Below are 27,727 nucleotides of genomic sequence, written 5' to 3'. Positions count from 1 at the left end.
GCGACAGTTTATGTTGGAAGATTGTTGCACGATACTTCTCAGAATACATGTGCGACTGTTTTCTCTTACGCGATATTTTTTATTAAGCCGAGCGATAGAGATTACTATACTAGGGTGATAGAGTACAATATATTTGTGCGACACTGCTTTCAAAAAAAAGCATCACACAACAGTTATGTGAATTGTCATACGAAACTGGAAAAATGTCTCCTAGAAACTGCGACTGTAAAAAAAAGATACTTGTGCATAGAATGTAAAAATGCAAAAATGTAGTGAAAAGAAGAGCAAAAATTGAATGTTCTGCCCCATGGTGGGCACCAAAAATGTACACTCAAATTGTGTCACGCTCTAAACCCTTCTATCCAAATGATTCCATGAGTTTGAAATGTTCAAATGTTGGTTTAGAGCTCCCTATCCACGGAGTGTAAGAAGGTATATTTCAAGTTTGAAGGCTCTCAGTCGAGCCTTAGAGATACACTTCTTTCTAGTAAACCATGCAACAGGAAGTTCCAAAGACAAGATGCAAGAATGCAAATGTCTCAAAGAGTTCCTCAAGAATGCAATGCAAGTATGGAAACTAAGCTAAGATGAGAATGCAAAATGAAGCTATGCTAAAACATGTATGAGAGTGTTACAATCCAACTATTAGACTATATGATTTAAGCTAAATGTAAAAATGAAAGCTAAGCTAAGCTAGAATGCCATGGATGAGAGAATGTAGACAAGAAAGAGAAGTTCTCCATAGAAGCTCTAAAGAAACCTGTTAGAAAACCTGCAACATAACAATATTTGAATGAGGATGGATCCTTTGAGGGGGAAAGCTCTCTCCCTTTTAAATTCATACGGATGGTAGAGATCAAGATGAAGATGGTGGATGATCAATGGTGGAATTTAAAAAGAAGAGTGATCCATGTGCACACACAAGTCAACCAATAGAATATAAGTTGACTTGTCATATAGGACAAAAGTCACAAAGCCTTTTCTTTTAATTACAAAATAGAAAAAGGACTTTATGTTTGCACTTTAAGTGGGTTAGAAGAATGGGGTCTTTTATTTAATTAAAAGGGGACATGTTCTCTTAATCAAATAATGAACTTAGGATAGCATAGTCAAACTATAGGTTACAATCAAATAAATTTATTATTAGCAATTTGGTCTAGGTAAATGATTAAATTAATTTAGCCAAAATGTTGAGAAGGGGGCTAATAGTCTAGATGACCATTTTTAGGTGATTACAACTACAACTATGGTCAGTAGTAATTTTTAGCAACCAAAGCTATTGTTTTATCTCTACCAAAATGTCTTGCTAATCCTCCACTATGCTTCTCCTTGATAAGATTCTCTCTCATTGAACTTCTGTGAATGCACAATTGGCTTTTTTTGAAAAACATATTATCTTGGATCATGAAATCCAACCACTTTGTCCTGCCAAGTGTAATAGGTTCTGTACAATCCTTCCATGCTTTACCAAAATCAAGATCATCTGGGTACAATGTAATGAGTTCCTTGAACTTAACCACCTCTATCTACATTTCTGTCAGCAAAAGCTGTATTCTACTAAGAGCATCTGCAACTTTGTTAGACTTCTTACTCTTGTGTTTCAAAAAAAATGTATAACTCTACAAGAACTCAACCCACTTTAAATGCCTTTGGTTCAATTTTCCTTTACTATTCAAACAAACTCCTTACTTGAACTATAGCATAAAATTCCTAATCATAAACAAAATATTTTCTTTTTGCATCATTCAACTTCTCACTAAAATAAGCAACAGGTCTACCTTCCTAGCTCAAAATAGCACCTATTGTAGTACCACTAGCATCATAGTCTACTTGAAACACCTTGTTAAAATTAGGAAGTGCTAGAACAAATTGCTCAATAACTTTTTGTTTCAATAGATTAAAACTCTTATCTGCTCCTATAGTCCACTTAAACTCTTTCCCATCCCCTCTCATTGTTTTGGTCAAGGGTCCACAAATACTACTAAAAATTCTTATGAACTTTCTATAAAATGTAGCCAGTCCATGAAAAGAGCTTACCTCTATCGCACTCCTTAAAGTAGACCATTCAAGGATAGCCTTCACTTTCTCTAGGTCTATTTTTAGACCTTCTCTTGAGACTACAAATCCTAGGTACACCAACTCTTTCTTTACAAAACTGTACTTCTTTAGGTTTATTAGCAACTTTTCTTCCCTCAACTTATCAAACACCTTGTGAATGTGAAGTAAATGTTCTTCTAATGTCTTACTAAAGATCAATATATCATCAAGGTAAACAATGAAAAACTTACCCAAAAACTCCTTCAATACCTCTTTCACGGGCCTCATGAAAGTGCTTGGTGCATTGGTTAGGAAAAAAGACATGAATAACCACTCATATAGTCCTTCCCTTGTCTTGAAAGTAGTCTTCCACTCATCACCTTCTTTGATAAAAATTTGATGGTCCCAATCTTTAGATATATCTTTGTGAAATACTTAGTTCCACTCAAATAGTTCATAATATCATCCATCCTTGGCAATGGAAATCTGTACTTTATTGTGATCTTGTTGATAGCATGGGAATCTATGCACATATTCCATTCTCCATTCTTTATATGGTACTAATATTTCTAGTACAACACATGGACTCAGACTCCCTCGAATCAACCCCTTTCACAACAACTCATGAGCTTACCTGTTCAACTCTTCACTTTCTGCTGCTGTTCTTCTGTGTGCTACCTTGTTTAGAAAATTGGCTTTTGGAAACAAATCTATTTGGTGACTAATCTATTGGATACAATTGTTTAATTGTGTTTTGTCTTTGATGTTACAAAAATTTCATATCAGTTATCAGACAGAGTCTACTAAGCTCAATTGGTCAGTAAAATAAAAGACAGAGTCTACTGAGCTCAGATGGTAAGCAAAGTGAATTACAGAGTCTATCAAGCATTTCTAAAAGTTACACTGTGAAGATAGTTTCTACCAAGATCACTCACGTGTCAAAAGATTATGTGATAGAGGTTAGTGTTAACCAAGCTCCCAAGGCTAACAGAGGAAAGTTAGTTTCTACCGAGCTCACAAGGTCAGCAAAGGAAAGTTAGTGTTTACTGAGTTCACTCGGTCTCCAAAGGATTTTGCAAAATTCACAGTGTTTACCGAGCTTCACTTGGTTAACACTGGAAATCATTTCTTGAGCAGTGTTTACCAAGCAGGGTCAAGCAATGAAGGATTTCATTATTTTGGGAGATAAAGTTTAATGGTTTCATGTAATATTTGTAGCCTACTGATGTAATGATTATTGGTAAATGTAACTTGTAAATGAGCCAACTTGACAATTTTTAATGTATAAATAAAAGGTCAAGTTGTGAATTCCAAAGTATGAAATGAGTGAGCAAGAAAGTTGATTGTGTGAGCTAATTTTGAATAAGGATCAGGTATCCTTGAGGACAAGCAAAGTTGTATTCGATTAATGAGGATCTAGTGAAGCAGAACAAAGATCTATAACAGAAAAGTTCAGTTGCATCTCATTTAGGTCACTTATTGTTACTTTCTCACCATTGTAGCAGTAATTCCTAAATCTCTTAATAGAATTGGTTTAACAACCATTTTTGTAAACCCTCTAACAAGGTGGATAATTCTATTGAATTGTTCTAAAGTCCTCTAGCAAGGCTAGTCTTACAAGGGTGTTTAAATTCTCTAACAAGGTCACACCTAATAGTGTGTTTTGTAACCTTTAATAAGGTTGGCTCCTAATAGGGCTCACTTAAGAAGAGTGAATATTGGTAGCTAGTTACTTGGTGGTTTATCCCATATTGGATTTCCACATTAAATTTGGTGTCTCTTGTGTCGATGTTATTTCTTTTATGCATGCATGTTAAATTTCTATGAATGCTTAATAAGTTAACATACATCTACCGAGTTACAACATTTTTCTGTGTGACTATCGAGTCATAGTAGTAACTAAGTTTTAAGACATCTAAGGGATCTGTGGATTTATTTTTGTGGTAATTGATTCACCACCCCTCTTAGTTACTCCATCTATATTTCCAACAATTGGTATCACAACATTTGGTGCTTGTAGGAAAGATTTCAAGGATCTAAGCTAAAGATGAGGATGTCTTACAAGAGGGAAATTCCAAAGCTTAACAAGGATAACTTTTCAGCATGGCAAGGTCTCATGAGACTCCATCTGGCTTCCATTGGAGATACAAAATTGAAATATCTTGATCAAGCATATGTAACTCCTTTTGGCACATTATCTACTAATGAAATTGCTAAGAAGAAGACTCATAACACCATGATGATAGACATTGCATCTACCCTAAGCTATGAAGAATTTGATGATGTCAAGGACTGCACAACTACCTTTGAAATGTGAAAAAAGCTTAAAGATATCTATGGAGGTGATAATAATGTGAGAAGAGCCAAAGTAGAAAGTCTAAGAGGACAATTTGATAAAATGAGGATGAGAGAGGATGAAAACATTGCCAAATATGTTGAAAGAGTCAAAGTAGTTGTCAGTGCAATTAAGGCTTCTAGAGGAGACATTGAGGAGGAAATAGTTGTAAGTAAAGTTCTTAGAACATTACTTCCCATTTATGCAATTAGAGTTTCTGCAATTCAAGAAAGAAGATGTGAAGCAAATCATAAGATAAATTTAGAGGCCATAGTAGGAAGATTGACTGCATTTGAGCTAGATAACTATGACAACTATGTTCCAGCTTCCAAGAACATTGAATCAACATTTGAAGCCAAGCTTTCACTCAAGAAGAAAGGCAAGAAGATAAAGGATTCTCAGTCAGAAAGTGAAGAAGAATCAGAATAGAGTTCTGACAATGATCTTGAGGTGGTTGAAGCTCTTCTTGCAAGGAAATACTCTAGAGGCAGAGGAAAATACAAAGGTAAGGTTCCTCTAATCTATTTTTCATGTGAGGAAATTGGTCATATTGCTGCTAGGTGCCCAAATAAGTAGAACAAGGATGAGAAGAAAGGTCACAAGTGCAATGACAAGAAATACTTCAAATCATTCAAGGACAAAGGTAAGAAAACATGTTTCATGGCTAAGGATTCTAGTGATTTTGATGATGGTGAAAATGAAATTGTTTACATTGCTATGAAAGATGAATCTAATAATGATGAGGAAGATAAAATGGCACTTATTTCTCATGCAAGGAAAAATGATACATGGATTATAGATAGTGGGTGCTCTCATCATATGACTATTGATAAAACAAAGTCTAAACATTTTGAAGACTATGATGGTGGTAGTGTGAGGTTTGGTAATAATGAACCTTGTTACATAAAAGGAAGAGGAAGAATCTCATTAACCAAAGAGCTTGTATGTGATAATGCCTATTGGATTGAAGGGCTAAAATACAATCTGTTGAGTGTGGCTTGGCTACTCAATAATGGATTCAAAGTGAAATTCATGCATGGGAAAGAAAGACTGTTGGATGACAAAGGAAAGCTGATTGGATCAGGCATACAAACAAAAGGTAACTTATTCTATCTTGCACTTGGTGAATGTTCATGCTTTATTGCTCAAGTTGAAGAAATTTGGTTATGACATAGAATGTTGTGTCATGTGAACTTTGATAACCTGGTGAAAATAAGAAAATTTAGAAGAGTAAGAAGCATTCCTAGTATAAAGAAACCTGATGTTGGTCTATGCAAGAATTGTTAGATTGGTAAGATAGGAAAGACTAGCTTTAAAAGTAAGAACTATTAGTCCGAAGGAAGTTATGGAAATTGTGCATACTAATTTGTGTAGACCTATTGTAATTGAAAGCTATACTAGAGAAAAAGTTCTTTATTGTTTTTGTTAATGATTACTCAAGAATGATGACTATCATGTATCTGAGAGAGAAATCAAAAGCATTTGAAAAGTTCAAATGGTATTTGGCTATAGTAGAAAAGGAAATAGGGAAAAGACTAAAATGTTTGAGGTCAGACAAAGGTGGTGAATTCATCTCCCATGAGTTCAATGACTTTTGAATTGAAAGGGGAATCAAAAGACAAGTATCAACCCCTGGAACTCCCGAGCAAAATGGAATAGTTGAAAGGAGAAACGGATCTATCATGGATTGTGCAAGAACTTTAATGATTGAAAAGAACATTGCTATCAAATACTGGAATAAAGCTATCAGCACTGCAGTTCATACTTTAAACTGAGTATAGTTGAAGAAGGACTCATTCAAAACCCCCTATGAGTTATGGTATGGCTATAAACCCAATGTAAGTTACCTAAAAGTATTTGAAAAAAAAAATTTATATTTTGAAAGAATCTAGAAAAGGTAAATTTAATGTGAAGGGTGATGAAGGAATATTTTTGGGATATTCTTGCAAGAGTAAAGCATATAGATATTTGAATTTGTCTACTCACAAAGTCATAGAAAGTGCACATGTGAAAGTTGATGAGTTTGTAAAAGGACTGAAGAAGAAAACAAAAAGGAAACAAAAGATTACAAGAGATTTGTTTTCATTAAACCTAATATAGTGCCGGATAAATGTATCAATCAAGAATCTTCTACTCTTGAGTCTTTGGTAATTGAGTTGTGGGAAGTTCAAATTGAGCTACAGGAACTTGAGTCACATTCAGATGCTACTAAGCCAATGCCTACCAAGTCTGAAGGACCCAAGCAGTAGATAGAATAGCCAGGGCCTAAAGTTGAAATACAAGAGGATGACAATGCAATTCTTTCAAAAGGCAAGGAACCTGTATTAGCCAAATATGTCAAGAGACATCATGCACTAGATCAGATTATTGGAGACAAATTATAAGGTACTATGACAAGAAGTATGCTAAAAGGTACTTGTTTACTTGCTAATTTTGAACTTAGAAGTGTCAAAGATGCATTAGAAAATGAAAGTTGGATTGAGGCTATGAATGAAGAGATAGAGTAGATAGAGAAAAATAAAACATGGACTCTTGTACCTAGACCTAAAGACAAAAATGTGATTGGAACTAAGTGGATATTCATAAATAAGTTCAATGAAGATGGTAAGGTGTCAAGGAACAAAGCTAGACTGGTATGCAAAAGATACTCTCAAGAAGAAGGAATAGACTATGGAGAAACTTTTGCTCTTGTTGCAAGATTGGAAGGTAATAGGACCTTACTTGCATATGCTGCATATAAAAGATTTAAGGCTTATTAGATGGATGTCAAGTCAACATTTCTCAATGGTATACTAGATGAAGAATTCTACATTGAGAAGCCTAAAGGTTCTGTTGATCTAGACAAGAAGGAAATAGTTTGCAAATTACACAAAACATTGTATGGTTTGAAACAAGCCCCTAAAACATGGTATGAAAGACTACATAACTATCTTATTTAGATTGGTTTTTAGAGAACTAATGATAATAATAGCTTATATATCAAGGAACAACTAGATAATAAGATTTTTTGCCAGAAATATTTGTGGATGATACTTTGTTCATAGGAAATGATGATCTATGTAAAGAATTTTTAGAGCAAATGAACAAGGAATTTGAGATGTCAATGTTTGGAAAGATCAAATTCTTTGTTGGTCTTCAAATTCAATAGAGTAAGAATGACATCTACATCACTCATTCTAAATACATCAAGGAGATACTAAAAAAGTTTGGTATATGGAAGACTGCAAACTAGTTGGGACTCCTATGTGCACTAGTCTAAAGCTTACCAAGGATGATGAATCAAAAGAGGTAGATCAAACATTATATAGATCTATGATTGGAAAGTTGCAGTATGTAGTTCATTCAAGGCCAGATATTGCTCTTGCAGTTGGTATTGTAGAAAGATTTTCAGCAAAACCAAGAGAAAATCACATAATGGCAATCAAAAGGATAATGACATACTTGAAATGCACTGAAGATTATGGATTATGGTATAAATTTGGAGGTAATCTAGACTTGAAAGTGTTTACTAATGCAAATTGGGTAAGAAACATTGATGATAGGAAGAGTACAAGTGCAGGAGCTTTCTTTCTTGGAATGAGGTTGGTTTCTTGGACAAGTAAAAAGCAGAATTGCACATCTCAATCTACAATAGAAGTAGAGTATGTTGCAGTAGCAATAAACTGTTCTAATATTGTTTGGTTCAAGCAATTTTTGGAAGGCATGAAGGTGGAAATCAAAGAACTAGTTATTATGTTTTGTCACAATACAAGTCAATTAACACATCTAAAAATCTAGTGATGTACTCAAAAACCAAGCACATTGCAATAAAGTATCACTTTGTCAAAAAATTGGTGCAGGATAAGGAGATTAGGTTGGAATATGTCCATACAAAGGAACAAATTGTTGACATATTCACCAAGCCTTTACCTAAGGATGCATTCTTGTATCTAAGAGGTAAGTTATGGGTCATTCCCCTATTTGAAGCTCACTAAAATGAAATTTTAGTGATGCATCAATAGGTATCAAGATGAAGATCTATCAGTTGATGCAACATTATCATGAGAACATTGCATATGAATCAGTACTTAAGGTACATTGCTACTCATTTGATTTTTTTCTCTTTGGCATGTGTTGTCAAAGAGGGAGAGTATACTGTCATATCTTTCTAAAATTTGAATTTTTTTTGAAGCTATGTAATACCTTCACAGAGGCAGATCACTATATTTGTGAAGTTTGTGGAATAAAATCTAAGAGGGAGAAATGTTATGAAAATATTTGTTTTCAAATTTCATTATGCTATGACATGTTGCATTTCCATCAATGCCAAAGAGGGATATTTTTGGATACAATTGTTCAATTGTGTATTGTCTTTGATGTTACACAAATGTCATATCATTTATTAGACAGAGTCTACCGAGCTCAGTTGGTCAGCAAAGCAAAAGATAGAGTCTAGCGAGCTCAAATGGTAAGCAAAGTGAATTACAGAGTCTACCGAGCATTTTTGGAAGTTACACTATGGAGACAGTTTCTACCGAGCTCACTCAAGCATCAAAGGATTTTGTGACAGAGGTCAATGTTAACTGAGCTCCCAAGGTTAACATAGGAAAGTTAGTTTCTATCGAGCTCACAAGGTTAGCAAAGGAAAGTTAGTATTTACCGAGTTCACTCGATCTCCAAAGGATTTTGCAAAATTTGTAGTGTTTATCGAGCTTTACTTGGTTAACACTGGAAATCATTTCTAGAGCAGTGTTTATTGAGTAGGGTTGGCTAATGAAGGATTTCATTGTTTTGGAAAATAAAGTTTAATGGTTTCATGTAATGTTTGTAGCTGACTAATGTAATGATTATTGGTAAATGTAACTTGTAAATGAGCTGACTTAACAATTTGTAATGTATAAATAAAAGGTCAAGTTGTGAATTTCAAAGTATGAATGGATGTATGAATGAACAAGCAAGTGAGTTGATTGTGTGAGAAAATATTGAAGAAGGATAAGATATCCCTGAGGAGCAACAAAGTTGTATTCGATCAGTGAGGATCTAGTGAAGCAGAATAGAGATCTATAACATCATATTTTAGTTGAATCTCATTTAGGTCACTTATTGTTACTTTCTCACCATTGTAGTAGTAATTCCTAAATCTCTTAATAGAGTTGGTTTAACAACCATTTTTGTAACCCCTCTAACAAGGTGGATAGTTCTATTGAATTGTTCTAGAGTCCTCTAGAAAGACCACTCCTAGCAGGGTGTTCAAATCCTCTAACAAGGTCACACCTAATAGTGTGTTTTGTAACCTTTAACAGGGTTGGCTCCTAATAGGGCTCACTTCAGAAGAGTGAAAATTAGTAGCTAGTTACTTGGTGGTTTTTCCCATATTGGATTTCCACATTAAATCTAGTGTCTCTTGTGTTGATGTTATTTCTTTTATGCATGCATGTGAATGCTTAATAAGTTAACATACATATACTATGTTACAACATTTTTCTATGTGACTACCAAGTGATAGTAGTAACTAAGTTTTAAGACATCTAAGGGATCTATGGATTTGTTTTTGTGGTAACTGATTCACCCCCCCTCTCAATTACTCTATCTATATTTCTAGCATGATCTTTCTCATTGGGGGCAATCCATCAAGTACATTATCTGATACAATATCAGAAATCTCTTCCAACATATCTATAATTTATATAGGAACCTCCTATGCTTCTTCTTTACCATCTTTAGAAATTATAGAAAAACACATATGCTCATGTTTCATACCTTTAAGAAACTCCTTTCCATCAACAAAACATATTATGGTAGCACTATATACCTTTTCTTCTTTATCCTTCAACAACTTCAACTTATGTTTCACTCCATCCTTAGTTATAGGTATTTTCTTGCCCATCATGTACAACATGTCTGTCAAACTACCATAGCCTACCCAACAACATATAACATATGTCCATAGGTATAATATCACATAATACCTCATCCTATTAGCTTTCAACCTTGTACTTCACTGAGCATTTCTCGTTGACCATGACCTTGTCGTCATCTTGCACCCAAGCAATATGGTATGGACGCGAGTGTTTCTACCTCCTCAGCTTCAACTTGGTGACCATTATTTATGACACTAGATTGTTAATACTTCCACCATCAATGATCACATCACAATACTTATCTTCACATCTGCACCTTGTGTGAAACAAGCTCCTTCTTTGCTCAAGTTCATTCTCACCACTCAGTAGGACTCTTCGGTTAACTAGGACTTCTCCTCTTTCAACATATTTAGAATGTGAGGATCTAGGATCCTCATCAACATGTGCAAATCTCGCCTAACCTTGTATTTTTTGATCTGTCCTTCCTTCATGCTGGGTACATTCAAATGCTCTATGCCCTTCTCTGTAGTGAAAAAATTTTCCATGGAAGCCTCCTCTTCTAGATCCTTGTCCTCTACCTCTTCCTCTCTAATCTCTATTGTTTTGATCATGAGAATGATTGAAATTGTTTCCCCTCTGGTTCTAATCCTTTTTCTTTTGATCATCATTATGACCACCATAAGATCATCCACCAAATCTTTCACCATGATCACTTCCATTGTTCTTATTGTCAAACTTCTTGCTTAGTTTCCCCTCAACTCTTAGGGTAAACTAGTATGCCTCCTTAATACTACTCATTCAAACTAGGCTTAGCTCATCCTGAATTCTAGGCCTTAACCTATTAAGATAATAGGAAACTTTCACCTTAGCAACTTCTACATGGCTAGTTCTAATGAGAACTCGATAGAACTCTTCAGTATACTCTTGAACAAATTTTCTTACTTGCTTCAACCCTTACATCTTCTTTAATAGATCAAGCTCATAATCCATGAGAATGAATTGTCACTTCAATTTATCTTTCATCTGATCCCATCTAGTGATTTTGTCCTTTCTCTTTCTATTTTGATCCAATTGAACCTCCTATCACCATATCTTTGCATGTCCCTTTAGTTTTGCCTACGCAAACTTGACCCTATCAGGATCATCAATATCTTCATACTAAGTACTCCTCTAGTTAATTGATCCAATCGATCAGCTCACTTGGGTTAAGATTTCCCAAAAATGTGAGAACCTCAAACTTAGGTCTTTTTCCAATCTTGGATATAGCCCTAAAAAACCTCTCTTCGTCTAGATTTAGAACTACCTCTATTTTGACAATTTCTTCTACTTCATCCTCATCCTTGCTTTCATCTCTTATAGAAAGATTCATTTCTCTATGCATTTTTTCTTCCAATGCTTACATTTGTCTTTGGAGGGCTCAAAAACCCTCAAGTGTAACACTTAAAGCTCTTCTACCACACTCTCTTCATGGAGGCATTTTTGTGCTTCCATTAAAACCCTAGTGTAAATTTCGTCATGATCAGTAATTTGTCTACATGCTCAACCCAAACCACAGTCCTGGTGCAAATTGCCTCATGACCGATGATCTATCCATACACTAAAGAACTCTAGCTAGATAATACCATTTGATGTAGGGAACTCCCCTTAATACCATAAACTCATAACAGAAACATAGAAACAATAGAAAATGCAAGAAAAAAGTATTGATTTCTCATTTACACAGCAAATGTAGAATTATAGAATTCATATCTACAATATGCTAACCCACATGGACACCTTTTGTATAATAATTTGCAAGAGAAGCTGTGAACTATCTGTAGAGCTGTCCTAGATAATGTTCGAGCCTTTCTTAAATAGGTAGTTTTATGTCACTCGGGAAGGTTCTAGATGCTCAAACTTAATACCTAGGGCTGATAGACCCTAACAATACACATAGAGTCAACCAAATACATCTTTGACAAATTATTTTAGAAATTTTAGTAGCGCAACTTCAGAAGGCCATAACTCATGAATCATTACTTTGATTGGCTATTATAACCACTTTTTAGAAATGTTAGAAATGTTAACTCTTGATCTATAGGTTCAAAATTGTGCTAGTGCCCTTATGCCAGGTTTTCAAACCTCATCCAGGCAATCTATGGCCTCCAATAGTGAGCCTGAAGATTTTTTTGTAAACTTTCCCACCGAAAATCCACAATAACTTCTCTGACACTAATGCTTGAGCAATGAGATTTTTATGGTAGGCTTACAATTATAAAATGAACGTTCCTATAGAAAATGAGAAGATTTTGAGCCTGTATGACAAACTTACTAAAAATAGTAAGTTCCCATAAATAGTAACCACCCTGTCTACTAGTCCTTATTAAAATGGAAAAGATTGAAAATAAAATATTTTTGGGTGATGCAAGATTGTCCTTGCACCCAAGATGCTCTTGCATCAAAAAGTCAATCTGCTTAAGAGATTCTTTAATATTTCTCTTTAACTACTCCATATCCATAGGGATCTTACTCAAGAATTAAGCCTCCTTTGAGTAACTAGGCTCTAATACTAATTGTTAGAAATAGATAATATTGCGAGGGAGGGGGGTGGGTGAATCAATATTCTACAAAATTTTGCCCATAATTGAATATTGTTAATTACTTTGTAACTTACATACGAAAGTAAACCAATAATGTTGAATAGTAAATATAAACATATATAAAGAGAGCTCATAACACCTTTATTTGTTAACTAGGGAAACCCTGTAAACTGCCATGCACTAGGCCTTGCTTAGGAATAATATATTCAAACTAAGGACTATTTTCCCCACCATGAAGTGCATTTAATCTTATCAACCCGGGGACATATACTTGAAATGGTCAGCATAGTATGTGCACTAGGTCTCTTAATGAGTCACTAAACTTATACTGTAGGAAAGTAAAAATGCAAGGAAAAGAACTTACACTACTACTGCAGGAAGTTAAAACACTTAACTCTATGAATACTAGAAATACAATAGAAAAGATAACAGATATTCCAACTTGGCTCATCCACTAAAATTGTTCTCACATATGCTGTAGGAACATTCATAGAGTGTGATGCTACAGGAAGGAACTTACTACTTCTACTTCAGATACTACTAATGCTTGAAAATAAATCTATTATATCCTAATCTAATCCACCTCCCAAGTGGGCCCCCTTGGTTAACTTCTCTAAACTTAACAAAGGATAGAAGCCAAAGAAAACTATTTCATTCCATTTAGATATTCATTACATAAAACAAAACTATAAAACATAACTATAAAAGTTAATAGTCTACTCTCAGAAATTTTTTTCTTACTCACTAAAAAAACTTAACACATTGGGATTGGTACCTACATATATAGGAGATCAACACTTTATTCCATAATAGGAAAGTAAATGTCCTAGCTTTAAATCTGTAGGAGAGAAAATAGGAAGAACAACTGAAGGTGGGAAGAAGAAATAATAGCTTAAGGTGGGAATAATAAAGTCTTAACATCCGCTTGCCATAGAGTAAATGTAGAGAAGGCAATGAATCTTCATAGCTTCTCCTTACTCACTGCTTTATTTTCTGGAACCGTTACAATTTTCTCTAGCATGGTTGCTCCTTAGCGCTCGCTTCTCCTTGAATGCTGTTGATGCGTAACTTTTGAATCCCTCCAATCATCTTTCAGTCTTCATTAATAGGTTAGTTATGACACAAATCATGTTTGCAAGTAAACATTTATCAAATTAAATTCAAACATAAGAACACACATTTTGATAACTATATGAAATACTGCATACTAGATATAATATGAGCAAAAGATGACATAGTTTCTACCCCATAGGTTCATCAAAGGTTCGGTAAACATAGGTCCATAAGTGTTTTAACAAAGAAAAATAGAGTATCAAAAAGGTATCTTAAACACCACAAAATAAAGTCAAATTTTAGTCTCATCATCTGCCCCCTACCAAACTAATGCTTGTCCTCAAGCATTACACTTCCTTGTTAGAGACTTGAACTCTCCAATTTTTGTCCTCCCCTTTTTGTTGCTCTTAAAAGTGTAGTAAAATCCTCTAGTTCTCTCCCACACTTGTCTCTAGTGATCTTCCTACAACTTATCAAGTTTATCAACATTGATATCATACAAGGGCCATAGGAACATTGGAGGTTGCATTGTTAAAGGATACCACAACTCTAGTCTTGGCTGCTTTCCCAGTTCTAAATATTTTGGAACTCTGTGTAGCACAACTAAGTTAATAGGGCTATGTGGTTTTGATTTCTTAAGAGGTTCAGGTAGTCTCATCCACCTACTCCTTACACTAGTCATGGCTCTCTGAAATGCAAAGTAGAGAAAATTTTCATATTCAGCATAAACCTTAGTTCTAGCAGGAAATATTTTCTCCCTTACTGTTGGATTCTTGTTTCCATAGGTCAATGTAAACCAATCCTAGAGCATCTCCTCTGGCTTACTACTGGGAGCTATGTTTTCCTCACATTGCTGTTTGCTAGGGCTAGCTTGGGGTTGTAGGGTTTTAAGTTGCACAAACTCATCCCATGTTAAAGGGGATACATCCCTAAGAGACCTCTCTATTAAAACTTAATTAAAGCATGGTGAGTAACATAATTCTCTTTCTATTTTTGAGTCTCCTTCGAACTAATGCAAAGCATATTATACAAGAAATTTGGAATATTCAAAACAATATTATGCCTTACACAGCTAAGTAGCTTGAAATGATGTGCATGCAAGTGAGGAAATCTGCCTTCACAAGTAAAATACTTGATAATGTGCATCACTAATTTAGGGTATGGTAGTGACAATGAAAACCTCTTACATCCTTGTTTAGTGACATCCAATTGAGGGTCATGAGGTCTAGTAAATTGGGCCCTCGCTGACCTAGCGTCATGCATGCTCAGGTAGTGCTCTCCAAGTGCAGGTAACCCTGTTACTTCTGTGATGCACTCCTCTATTGCAACTACTATCAAGCCCCAAATAGAAGTTTCACCATCATCAAATGTCCTAGTAAATTCTACAGCTACCTCTTTATCATATGTCATTAAACTTAAACAATAACCTAGCCATCCACAAGCATTGAATCTTCTCACAGTTTCTATGTTGGAGAGCAATACAATATGCTCTATCGGCTCTCTCCTTTTCAAATTCCCACCCTTTTCTCATCACTTCCTTTGCTACTCTATTTTCTCCCCTTTTTTTGAATTCAAGCTTCAAACTCTATGCTGTTCCTCAGACTCATCACACTGCTTTACTTTAGGAAGCAATTAATTGCCATAACAAATTGTTATGTACAATAATTAAGCTTTGAATGAAGGTAAATCATAATTTTGTGTGGAAATCATTTAGAAATAGGGTTCAAATGATGAAAAATTTAAAATTAGGTCACATCATAGCTTGACACAAAAAATTAGTCAAAAATAGGGAGTACAACGCCTTACTTTGCGTACTTATAGCAACAAATTTTTATTAAAATGGGGTAATGCAAAGATTTAGAAAATCATCATGGATAATCAGACATGCCATTGGGTAGTATGACCTTCCCCTGCCCCTTGCTATTTTTAGACAAGTGTCCTCACTTGTCAGATCAGTATGAGTGAGGGATTGGCATACACCACCATTATATATTTCATGTAGTATTAAATATAATTGACAAAATCTATGGACTTATAAATGAAAGATAATTTGAAAATGTTATAACTATTGAGTTGATTGTTGCATGCACCAAAAAGGTGGTAGAAATAATGTCAGCAATAACATCCATTAGCATTTGTAGATTTTATTGAAAACATGGAAAATTTGATGATGTGGAAAGTGGGTGGATGGAAGATTAAGAAATGAGATGAGGTGGATGGGTGGAAGAAAAATATATGAGATGGAAAGAAAAAATGAATAGAAAGTTATTATTATGAGCATGTAAACTAAAAACTAATGTTGAAGAGCAACAATCGAAAGGTTGACACCTTCGGCTGTAGGAAGAGTTGCTTGAGTCGTATTTGAATCTGGCTATTGGAACTACTATAGGAAATTGGATTTTGTTTGTGGCCTTTTGTATAACTTGAGTCAGTGACCATTGACTAACAATTTGGAAGGCACTTGATCAATTGTGGTTAGTTGCACAACTCTATTCTCAAAGACATGACTGATTTCATATGGTCCTAACCATCATGTCTACAACTTCCCTAGCATATCCTTGAAGTGGGAGTCATATAATAATGCCCAATCACCAAATTGAAATTTTTTACTAATAATATGAGAATCATGCCATTCCTTTGTTTTTGTACCAGTTTAGTATGTTCCAAAGTGGCTTTATTGCATCTCATCCAAAGAGTTAAGGTGCAAAAGGCATTCTCTTTGTGCTACAGAAAGGTCAATATCCAATGCCAAGGCTATCCTTAGAGTTTTATGTTCAAATTCAATTGGAAGAATTGCCACCTTTCCATATAGGAGCTCAAATGGTGTGAACCTTGTAGTAGTCTTCCAGGTTGTTCTATAAGCCCAAACAACTTCTTGTAATTTTCTGGTCCAATCTTGATGATGCAAATGGACTATTTTTGTTAGAATATTTTCCAACTCATGGTTTGTAACCTCTACTTGTGGATGATAAGGACTAGATTTTCAATGCCTGATGTGATACTATTTCATCAATTCTAAGATTAGGTTGGAAGTAAATTGTGCACCTTGGTCAGTAACTAGCTCTTTGGGAACACCATAGTGAGTAAAAATCTCTTCATACAAGAATTCAACAACTTTTTCATCATGAGCATGCTTTATAGCCTTAACTTCAACCCATTTTGTTAGGTAGTCAGTGCATACTAGAATATAGGGCTTCCCATTGGATGGAGGATTAATTGGACCAATGAAGTCCATTCCCCATTTGTCAAATGGTGTGAACACTATTTGAGGATTAAGAGGCATTTCATCTGTTCTTGTTGGTTGACCCATACTTTGACATTAGTCACACTTCCTTGTATAGTTGACTACATCCTTATAAAGTGTAGGCCAATAATAACCAGTTATCAAGATTTTGAAAGCTATCCTTTTGGTTGCAAAATGTCCTCCGCATGGTTCATTATGACATGCATGTAGAATTTCATATGTCTCATCTTCTCTCACACATCTTCTCATTACTTGATTAGGTCCAATATAGAACAAAAGATTATCTATCCAAGAGAAATGGAAAATTTTCTCTACAAGCAACTTTCTTTCCTTATAAAAAAAATGTGCTGGCATCTTATTGGCTACAATATAGTTAGCAATATCTGTGTACCATGAAATTTGAAGAGTAATATGAAACAAATGCTCATTCGGAAATGCATCATCTACCAGAGTAGTGTCAGTATCATCATGATGGATTCTTGATAAATAATCAGCTATAACATTGGCTTTCTTAGGCTTATCAACTATGGTTATGTCAAATTCTTGTAACAATAGTAACCATCTTGCTAACCTACCTGTTATAGTAGCTTTGTTCATTAGATATTTGATTGCTGCATGATTAGTATGAACATAGATGGAATAACCAATTATGTAATGTAAATTTTTTTTTAGGGCATAAACTACTACTATCAATTCTTTTTTAGTCATGGTGTAGTTCAGCTCTGGGCCACAAAGGCTCTTATTGATATAATAGATAGAATTTTCAAGATATTGGGATTTTTGTGCTAGGACTACACCCATGGCATAATCAGAGGCATTTTGTATATATGTGAAAAGGTAAATTCCAATTAGGGCCTTGTAAAACTGGGGCTATGGTCAAAAGTTTCTTAAGCTGCAGGAAGGATTCATCACATTCAGATGTCCAACTAAATTTAGCTTCTTGTGTAAGTAACTTATACAAAGGACTAGCTATTTTATTGAAATCTTTTATAAAATGCCTATAATATCTAGCATGTACTAGAAAGGATCTTACATCTTTTGATTTTTTAGGTATGGGCAATGTTTGAATTACCTCTATCTTAGTTGGGTCCACTTGTATTCCTACAACGGATATGAAATGACCAAGTACCACGCCCTCCTGCATGAGCATGAAACACTTTTCACTATTCAGTGCTAAATTATGTTCTTGACATCTCACCAAAACCTTTTCAAGATTCATCATTGCTTCTTCAAAAGTAACTCCAAATTTTGTAAAGTCATCCATGTAGATATCGATATAATCATGTGATATATCAACAAAGATACTGATAATTGCTCATTGAAATGTTGTAGGAGCGTTACATAGACCAAATGGTAAAAAGAAATATGAAAAATTACCCCATGGATATGTAAATGTGGTTTTATCTTGATCTTCAGAAGCAATACTGATTTGATTATAACCACTATACCCATCTAGAAAGGAGAAATACTTCTTTTCAACTAGTGTATCCAGAACTTGGTCTATGAAGGGTAAAGGAAAATGATCCTTTTTAGTAGCCTTATTCAATTCTCTATAATCTACAAAAAAATTTCATTTCCCTCCTTTCTTAGGCACTATAACTAGAGGTGATACCCATTTGCTATTAGATATAGGATAAATGAAACCAAAATCAAGCAATTTCTGCAATTCAGTTTTGACTATTTCTCTAAGGCTTGGATTTATCCTTCTTTGGGGTTGACAGAGTGGTAGAAAACCTTCATTATTGTATATTCTATGAGTACACAATGTAGGGCTCAATCCTTTCATATCACCATAGTCCCATGAAAAAGCCTTCTCATGCCTCTGAAGTAATCCTTTTAACTGTTCCATCGGTGATGTTAATTTGGGATTAACATGCAGTTTATGGCCTTTACTCAATTCAATAGTAGTAGTTGATTCTATCATAGCAACTTCAGAGATTTGACTTACTTCTAATTCACAAGGGAGGAGTGAACAAAGAATTTTAGGTTTTTTGAGAAAAGTAAAATTCTTATGACATTCCTCATATGTGGTTAATTCTAACATAGAGCTTTCAAATACATCTTTCTCTACCACACAAGTGTTAGTGAGGATACTCTGGAGTACTGAATCTTCTTCTTGCAATTTTAGAAAAGACCATTTATGCAACATCATGAGTTGTACTATATAATTTAACTCTTCTTCTTCATCTCCTAAATCTGGCCAAATAGATGTACTCAAAACTAATAATGGTTGGGCTGGAGGATATAAATCAAATTTCTTTGTTGCTTGGCCATTTGATATTGGCCATGTGCTGTGGCTAACCATGGTCTACCTAAGATGATAGGATAACTAGATAGATTGACTTTAGGGGACAAAATCATAAAGTCTGTAGGATACTCTAGAGAATCTAAGGTCACAACAATATTCTCTATCATCCCATCAAGAGTGACAATAGAACTATCTGCAAGTTGCAGAATGGTTGGTGTAGGCCTTAATCCTTCTATTTGCAACTTCTTCATAATATCCTTGGTCATCATATTTATAGAAGCTCCAAGATCTATTAAAGCATTTCTATCAAACTGACCATTTATACTAACATTCACTACTAGACTTCTTGGATCAGAATATTTTGGTGTAATCACTTTCCCTAGCATGATATCAGCCAATTGTCCCACAACATGGACTGTGGTGGGGTCCTTTTTCTTCCTTCTAGGTTTCTTCAAGCAGGCTTCCTTTATAACCTTTCCATAGACTAGAATGTCCTTAATAGCTTGAAACAATGGTATTTGGACATGTATATTTTTCAACTGATCAATAATGTCAAAAGGCTGTTCCTTGGTTTGTTCAAGTTTGTTTTGAATCAGTTGTTCTAGAAAAGGAGGTTCGAATGCTGGTTGAACTAGCATTGTCAAGGTAACATTAGTTGAGTTGATAGGTTTAGCAACTGAAGGTTATTATGCTACAAAATAATCTGGTATTTTAGTTATAAGAGGTGGTTTAGGCATTGGTAAAGTTATTACAGATCTTAGATGTATATTTGCAACACATAAAGCATAAGCATGATACTGTTGGGTATTAGCACTATACATGGGCTACTGTGGTTGTTGGCTATTTAAATTTGGTTGAGGTTGTGTAGGTAACTATTTTTACTTTTGAGGTCCAGGATTTGAAGGTGGTGGCATTAAAGCAGGCTATTGAACTAGAGGGGGTAATTGTGGAGCACCAATATTTTGGTTAGGCCATTGTTGAGATCCCTTCCATTGGTTTATAGATTGCCAATTCCCTTGGGGTGGTTGCCATTGGTTTTGCTGGTTTTGCTAGTAGTTTTGTTGGTTCTATGGCCATTGGTTATTCTATTGATTAAGCTAGGGTTATTGGGAATTTTGAGGCCATTGGGATTGTTGTGGGTTATTTTTCCCAGCATTTTTCCAATTGGATTGATTTTATGGAGGACCTTGGGTATTACGGTTTTGCCATTAACTACCATATGAATTTGAACTTTGCAAGGGGTCCTGAGGCATACCTTGATGTTGGGCCCATGGCTGGCATTAAGCAACAAAGAATACTTGCTCATCATCTCCATCTATCATGATGTATTTAGTTGGAAGATTCTATTTCTCCATGCTTACAACCAATTTACATTGGTAATCCTTCTTTTGCTTTTGGCAATGAGGATAGTACTCAACTAGTTGTAATTCTGCTTCTTCTTGTTTCTTCTTTGCACTCATCATGTCCAACTATGTGGTGACATCATTAATAATGTCTTGTTTGAAATCTAACAATAGATTGGATATCTCAAGCTTTGAAATGCCATGAATGATCCCTTTAGTGACTGTAGAACGTAGTCCTCAAACTTTCTTCATAGTTGAACTTGAATAGTTCTGACAGATCTTTTTGAGGTCATCCCAAGAAGCTTGATATACATCATTGCAAGCCATTAGGTCCAATGCTTCCAAATAGTCATCATTCACACCTCTCAAAAAGACTAGCTTTTGTGAGTCTTCAGACAATGTGTGTTTAGGATTCTTTTGCAATGTATATAGAAAACGTGAAACATAGTCTTCCAATGTCTCCTCCTCCTTCTATGATATCTTGAAGATATCGTCCCCTCTTGTACTAGATGCTTTGCAATATTCTTTATACTTCTCCAAGAATAGAGCTTGCATTTCATCCCAAGTTGTGGCTACATTGGCTCCTAAGCTCATGAACCATTGTAGATTTGATTCTTTCAATGTTGCTAGAAATAATTTAAGCTTATGGGCATCAGTATTGTAGTCAAAACTACAACAAAGTATGTCAAACTCAAACAAGAAAGTATCAGGGTCTTCGATTGCAAGTCCATAGAATTTTGGAAGAGCTGTGGGAGGTATGTTCTTGAGATTGGCATTGGTTACAAGAATTGGAAGTGGAAATGGAAAAGTAGGTTGTGCCATGACTGGTGGTAATGGATTTTGAGGTTGCTGCTGAAAAGGAACATTGGACACTAGATGATTAACAACTGGTGGATTTAGGGTAGTGTTATCAAGAAAACTGGCCAATACTTCAGCGAAAGTTTGGAAACCAGATATATCTATGGGTTCAGCTCTTGATGATGATGCTGTGGGAAAAATAGGACTTGCATCTTCAAAAGGTAACTCAACTTCTTCTTCTTCTTCAACTTCTTCATTCAAATTAACAAATCCTCATAGAAGAAATCTGCCATGTTCATCTCATCATCTTCCTCTTCGATGCATGCAATTAAGCTTTTCACACTGGTAAAAAGAACTCAAACTAAAAACTATGACTCAAAAATGCTCCTAGCTTGACACCATCCCTAGCAACGGCACCAAAAATGAACCGCCTCACAATAGGTGTATCATAGTCATGCACTAGGCCTTGCTTAGGAATAATATATTCAAACTAAGGGCTATTTTCCCTACCATGAGGTGCATTTAATCTTATCAACCTAGGGATGTATACTTGTAATGGTCAACATAGTATGTGCACTAGGTCTCTTAATGAGTCACTAAACTTATGTTGTAGGAAATTAAAAATGCAAGGAAAATAACTTACACTACTACTGCAGGAAGGTAAAACACTTAACTCTATGAAAATTGGAAATACAATGGAAAACATAATAGATATTCCAACTTGGCTCATCCACTAAAATTGTTTTCACATATGCTATAGGAACATTCACATAGTGTGATGCTACAGGAAGGAACTTACTACTTCTACTTAAGATACTACTAATGCTTGAAAATAAATCTATTCTATCCTAATCTAATCCACCTCCCAAGTGGACCCTCTTGGTTGGCTTCTCTAAACTATTAACATAGGATAGAAGCCAAAGAAAACCATTTCATTGCATTTAGATATTCATTACATAACATAAAAATGTAAAACACAACTGTAAAAGTTAACAATTTTCTCTCAGAACTTTTCTTCTTACTCACTAAAAAAACTTAACACACTGGGGTTGATTCCTACATATATAGGAGATCAACACTTTATTCCATAATAGAAAAGTAAATGTCCTAGCTTTAAATCTGCAGGAGAGAAAATAGGAAGAACAACTGAAGGTGGAAGAAGAAATAATGAGTTAAGGTGGGAATAATAAAATCTTAACATCCACTCACCACAGATTAAATGTAGAGAAGGCAATGAATCTTCATAGCTCCTCCTTACTCGCTACCATGTTTTCTGGAACCGTTACAACTTTCTCCACCGTGGTTGCTCCTTAGCACTCACTTCTCCTTGAATGTTGTTGACGCCTAACTTTTGAATCCCTCCAATCATCTTTTAGTCTTCATTAATAGGTTAGTTATGACACAAATCATGTTTGGAAATAAACATTTATCAAATTAAATTCAAACATAAGAACACACATTTTGATAACTATATGAAATACTGCATACTAGATATAATGTGAGCAAAAGATGACATAGTTTCTACCCCATAGGTTCATCAAAGGATCAGTAAACATAGGTCCATAAGTGTTTTAACAAAGACAAATAGAGTATCAAAAAATTATCTTAAACACCACAAAATAAAGGCAAATTTTAGTCTCATCACCCTGGCCAAGGGAAAGCCCTGGTAGGGATGATACCCACAAGATGATCCACTAAACAAAATAACCATGTTAAGGATATTGACCCTTTTAGGAACCTATGAAATACATATAGTGTCTTGAGTCCTTGTTAAAAGCCTCAACCATGTTAGGAGTTGGTAGATCAAATACAACTATGCAAGAAGAGCCCACTTCCCTAACATGCAATATACAATTAAATTCTTTACAAGTATAGGTATATATACAATACTGTCTTACTGTTGTATCTCACACTTGCTCTGATCATACATCGGATTTTGCATCACTTAAGGTTCACATATCATTTAAGCTTTCTTCAAAATTGTTTACACAAGATATGATCTTTATTTATATCTTATAAATTAATAAATCTTTACTCAGTCCACCTTGATGCTTTCACACACTCGACCAAATATAAGATAACTTTGGGTAAACATCTAGGATGTTGACCCATCATGACTTAGTAATTATTTTGTTACCAAAATAATTCCTTAAGTCATACAATCCAATTTTTAGATATGCTATGTTCTACTCTATTAAATACTTGAGCTAGTAATTTGACTATAACTTGCACCATACTATTTGTACAAGTCTGTACACTAACATATGTCATCATGTCACTACCACTAGTTGATCCTCAACTATGCATGAGCTAACTTGAATTATGTCATCCATACATACTGTAATTATCTCTATACTACTATAAATTGTCTAACACTTAGAAAATTTTCTAACTTTGATAACATGATGAAATATCAAAACTTATCTTTCCATAAATGACAACACTTATAGATCTACCTAATCATATTACCAACAAAACATGTGCCGTAGTTGTAAATCAGAAGGAGTTAGAACACTACTTGCATATCCTCCTTATAAAGGATTTAAAGTGTACCAAATGGATGTAAAATATACATTTATAAATGGAATATTTGAAGAAGAGGTTTACATTGAACAATTTAAAGGGCTTGTGGATCCCAATAAGAAGAACATGATATATAAACTATGCAAAGCCCTATATGAATTGAAATAAGTCCCTAGAGCATGGTATGAAAGGCTAAATAATTATTTGGTCAAGATTGGATTTTTTATAACTAATGATAACATCAATATGTACTTGAAGAATGATGGTGATAAATAAATACTATTGGCTGAAATATTTGTGATGATATCATATTTAGAGGACAAAGTGCATTATGCAAATCATTTGCAAAAGAGATGAAGAAGGAATTTGGAATGTCTATGTTTAGTGAGATCAAATTCTTTTTAGGTTTACAAGTATATTAGATGAAGCAAGGCATCTACATTAAGCAATCAAAATACATCAAGGTAGAAAAAAGAGTAGTCAACACACTTGTGGCTATGAGGCATAAACTAAGAATGATGATTCAACTGATGTGAACCCCACATTATATAGATCAATTATTGGGAAAATACAATATGTTTATTATAGCAGACCTAATATTGCCCTAGCAATTGGGATTGTTGCATTATTTTTTGCAAACCTTAAGGAGAACCATATGATGGTAGTGCAAAGGATACTGAGATATCTAAAAGAAACAAAAGACTATGGCTTCTATTACAAGAATAATGACAAGTTTGAACTAAAAGTGTACACTAATTCTTATTGGGTAGTCAATGTTGATGATAAAAAGAAGTACAATTAGTGGAGATTTCTTTCTCAGAAAAAGACTAGTCTCATGGACAAGCAAGAAATAGAACTGTATTTCACAATCAATAGCTGAAGTTGAATATGTTGCAGTAGTAGTAAATTTTTCAATATTATGTGGATCAAGTAATTATTGAAAGGTATGAAGGAAGAGATCACTCATCTTGTTGTTATCTATTATGATAACATATATGCTATTATTATATCAAAGAACCCTGTGATGCACACAAAGACCAAGAATATTGCTATCAAGTATCATTACTTGAGAGAGCTAGTTCAAGACAAAGAAGTGAGACTGGACCATGTGAACATTGTTGTTCTAATTTTTCATTTGCTAAAGAGTTTAAAAAATATCTGTGAAAATCATGAAAGAATTGCAGTTACCATGATTAGGGTTTCTAAATTTTTATTAATCCTTGTAAAAACCTAAGGTCAAAATATTCCATCTTTGTGATCAAAAGAAAACCTTTTAAATAATTTGTTTTTACAAGTCCAAAGTAAGGAGAGGCAATTTTTATTGATATAACTATATCCTTATTTTCCACAATAAGCTTTCATATTGATTATTTTTGACTTGCTATATGATTAAGTTAGGATGTTGCAAAGTCTTCAGTAATGCAACATTGCACCCCTTTTTCCACTAATTGTTCTAAAGGTAGTGATCGAGAGAAATAGTTGTTTTAAATTTTTGTGACTTTGCAGTAGTCAGCAACAACTATTGTTTTTGAATTGTGAATGAGTGAAAAGGAGTATAAGTGCAAGATCATAGGTCTTCTTTACTTTAGTTAACTTAAAGTGGTGACCATGCAAAAAAATGAGATATTGTACACGCGCATCCTTGTAGTTGAGTTGAAATAACCAAAGGTTAATGGAGCAAAGTGGCAAAAAGCTTTAGATAGCATCATCACTAAGTTACATGTTGAGTTAAGTTTATTAGTGGCGATGATGCAAAATAGGGTGAAGAAGTATAAATTTAAGAGTTAATCACATGATTGCATGGTAAAGTGGCTATGACAGCTTTCATGCTATGAAGTTGCGAAGGAGGTATGGGTAGTCAAAAGAAATGTTTGTCACCGCTTCACATAGGTTCAAGCATAGTTAAGATTTGAAGTTGTGATGAGGCAATCATGATGATCATGTAGTTAGGCTTTACACTATTGTATTGTCACTGGAGTTAGTTTCTAACTCATGGAGAGGGTAGCTAATCTATATTAAGAATTCAAATTATGATACCTAGTGTAGAACCTGTGGTATAGTGAATTAAATGAAAAACCATTAAAATGCCACAATAGATGATTTGCAAGCAAAAAGTGATTCATTCCATTCAAAAATAGAGTTTATACAAGTATGATGGATCCCCAAGGTCATCACTATCCATTGGAAATGAAAATGAAGAGTCCACAAGATAATTAATTACAAAATAAATCTGAACAACTATAAAAAGCTACAAAAATCTATATTAAATAATACGTCTACTTGTAGAAATCATAACTTTCTGATTGTAGCTTGAAATCACAAATTGTAATAATTTCTGGTAAGATCTTCTAAAGTTCTACATTTTGTGTTTACATTCTTAAGCATAACAATATAAAGTCTTGGCCCTGCCAAAGCCTAGAAATGCCTCGAAGGTCTCTGAAAATGCAAGATACTAGAACATAGAAAATACTAAAAATTAGATTTGGTTTTTTCTCATTTTTGCTTGTACCAACATTTTCTACATCTTCCTAGACTATGTTTTGATCATTCCTACCCCTTTGAGAGGAAATGGGCCTCATTTCATCCAGAATTTGCATCAAATTTGGAAAATGAAGCTGGTTTGTTCACATGTAAGCCACTTTCCTTTTTGAAAAAATTGTCTTGCTTTCACCACATGATATAAATAGCTTGTCTAGTTCCTCAAATTCTTCTTGAAAACCTCCACAATTTGGTCATTTTGGAGTGGATTAACAACTTTTGGATTCAACTCTATATGACTAATTTCTTCAGCAACAACTACAATGTCTAGTAAAGGAGGGAAATATGGCTTCAATAGTTCTACATTGAAAATTGGATGAACACCCAAAAATGGAGGCAGGTTGAGTTCAAATGCATTTTCACCAACTTTCTTGATGATCTTATAGGGACCATAATGAAGAGGATGAAGCTTTCTACAAGGTCCTTGTAAACATTCCTTTTGTAAATGCAACCATACCTTATCCCCAACATAAAAATTATGAGAAGTTCAATGTTGATCATGCCTCTATTTCTACTTCTGAGTGGTATACTCCAAAATTTCATGAATTTTATATTGTAAATGATGAATTTTATCAATGAACTTCATAGCTTTGTCTTCTTTATCCAAGCATGGTACCAAGTTAGATTGCATAACTGTGATAGAAACATTTATTGGTGTTAAGGGTTGATATCCAAGACAAACTTCAAATGGGCTGTGGCCAGTTGAGCTATGAATTGCCCTATTGTAGCTATGTTGCACATATGGAAGGATCTCATCCCATGTACAAGGATGTTTTGAGTGATACATATGCAAGATTTGAATAATCATTTGATTAACAACCTCTATTTGACCATCTATTTGAGGATGAAATGTAGTTTACTTTGTTAATTTTGTGTCCATAATTGCCCATAATGAAGACCAAAATTTATTGAGAAATTGAGTATCCCTATCTAAAATAATGGTTTGTGGTAGCCCAAAAATGAACCCAAACATGCTCAAAAAAAAGTTTTGCAGTTTCTTCTATAGAGATTACCTTTCTACAAGCCTCCAAGATTGCCATTTTTGAAAATTTGTCTACTACAACATATACACAATCATGCCCATGTTTAGTGGTAGGAAGACCAAACATAAAATCCATTGAAATTGAATCCCAAGGTTTATCTGGAATAGGAAGAGGTAAATATAAACCTAACTTATAATTTGCAAGAT

The sequence above is a fragment of the Cupressus sempervirens genome, chromosome 5, assembly GCF_028749045.1.
Source record: "Cupressus sempervirens isolate cs-2001-9-10 chromosome 5, ASM2874904v1, whole genome shotgun sequence".
Taxonomy (NCBI): Eukaryota; Viridiplantae; Streptophyta; class Pinopsida; order Cupressales; family Cupressaceae; genus Cupressus; species Cupressus sempervirens.
The sequence above is the reverse complement of the archived record's forward strand: the minus strand, read 5'-3'. Positions refer to the sequence as shown.